The sequence below is a fragment of the Hydra vulgaris genome, chromosome 07 (genome assembly GCF_038396675.1).
Source record: "Hydra vulgaris chromosome 07, alternate assembly HydraT2T_AEP".
Taxonomy (NCBI): Eukaryota; Metazoa; Cnidaria; class Hydrozoa; order Anthoathecata; family Hydridae; genus Hydra; species Hydra vulgaris.
This window is the reverse complement of record NC_088926.1, coordinates 35395217-35397500: the sequence shown is the minus strand read 5'-3', so window position 1 is coordinate 35397500 and position 2284 is coordinate 35395217.

Here is a 2284-nt window from a genome sequence, read left to right as displayed (position 1 = left end):
TTTGCCACTGGAATAGACCTATATTTTTATAGGTTGTGTAAAAATGTATATAGAATTCAGTTCAAGTAAAAATGGATTAGTTCTGTAAGCCAGATTGTTAATATTTTTAAAGATTTGGTCAAGATGTTAATACAACAATACAATTTTTCGATTTTTGAGAATTTCATAAGCTACTCTTTCAAATTCTGAAGACAGAATTTTTTTATAGGGTAATAAAGACCAGATTAAACTACCTACCTTGAAACCGAGAAACGGATCAAATGGATCTGTGTCTGACTAACATTTTGAAACTGATACAAGGCCGGATCTTAGATTATGCTGTTTTGTGTTATACTAAACCTTAATTATACCGTTTTAAACCCCTACTGTTCATGACACCCACTGTTCATGACAAATTGTTCATGACAAAAATAGAATTTACGATGAAAACAACAGATGTTTGTGTTTAGTTTTTTTATATCAGCTATATCAACAATTTTTTTAAGCTGATATAAAAAATTTGCCGTCAAAAAGCCTTTAAAACTAGACTTTTCTAAGACTATGAAAGAAAAATATATAAAGTCAACTAAAAGTTCCAGATCACCAAATCTAGGTAGCTTTTGGGACTATTTTGATTTTGGGATTTGAAACTTTTTGTTGACCGAACTCTTAAGGGTTTATGTAAAACATGGTTTTTTAAACTTCAAACTTGGTTCTTGATGAGCTTGAACTTTGCAAAGGATACCTAAAATGCTTTTTTACGTGATATATATCGGAAACTTATTAATAATCTTTAGGGCAATATCTTTGTAAACTCGTTTCTAAACAATGAACAAGAAAACTTTATGTAAGTGTGTGCCCCCATGCATGTGTGATGACAATCTTCTACTACCTACATACCTCTAGTGAAGTAGGATTTGCAAAGACGATCGGAAATCCTTTATCGCAACTTTCTCGAACGCTCAAATGTAATGGAACATCTCCTTTAAATTTAAATACGAATGTAATTAGGGAAACCAGCAATACGAATGTAATTAGGGAAATACAATAAAAATCTTAGCAAAAACTATTGACATGTTGGTCAAGAATTAGATAACAAACAGGGGGAAAAAATCACTTAAAATTTCAATACCCATTTCAGCGGTCAGCTTTTGAGCACCATCGTGACCAAAGATATGCGGTGCGTAAGAACAGTTCGGACATCACTCATATTTTGTACAAAACCATAATAATTGCATTTTATATTCAATTTTAACGATTCATCTGAAAATCGTGGAGAGAACACATCCAATGCACTTATTACCTGCATAAAGTTTCGGATATTTTAACAAAGAGAATATTTTCAAAACATATTTTACCATATACAAGAGTTTCTTGCGAAATAGAAAGTTGAGTGTCCCCAGTTCCAGGAAGCATATCTATTATGAGATAATCGAGTGGATTCCAGTTCACTTTACTTGTCAATTTATGAATTGCTGACATAACCTTAAAAAAAATTTGCCGAAAATTTTTTTAAAAGTTACCGTGGTGCGACCTAACAAAGCCCTATACTTTAAGAAAGTCCTAATTAAAGAAATGACACTTTTGTATATATATAATAAACCTTTAAAGAAAAAAATTTAGTTATTTTATCTAACAAGATACCTAGTTAAAATAACTAAGTTATTTAATTAAATTAGTTAAAGAAAGTTAAAGATACCTAGTTAAAATAACTAAGTTATTTAATTAAGTTATTTAAAGAAAGTCCTAATTTAAGAAATTTGTCATTTCTTAAATAAGGACTTTCTTAAAGCATAGGAATTTGTTAGGTCACACCACGGCAATTACATTTACAACAAAATGCTCTTATTACCCAACGATTGGTCCTCAATAAACAATAGCTGAAGATTCATCAAACAAAAAACCAATTGACATGCTAAAAAAAGTATAACGCACTTATTTATCAATCTATGTACTATCTCCATGAAAAAATTATTTTAGAAATAACATGCTTAATAGTAAAATACTCCCTCTGTCCCAAATTACTGTTTCGAGTATTTTGAAACAAAGGGAGTATTTAGCAAAGTTAACAATAAGAATTTAAAACACAATAAACACCCGCTGTAACGAATACTTCATCAAACAAACTTTTTCTTTACCGAAAAAATGTTTGGTCCTAAGAAAATTTTTTTGTTGTTGTTAAAATCGTATATTACGAACTTTAACTTATAAAATCGTATACTACGAACATATACAATAGCAAACAAGTGGGGTGCAGAGAGCGCTCGCTACATCGGATGTTGTAAAAAAAAAAATTAGATAAATA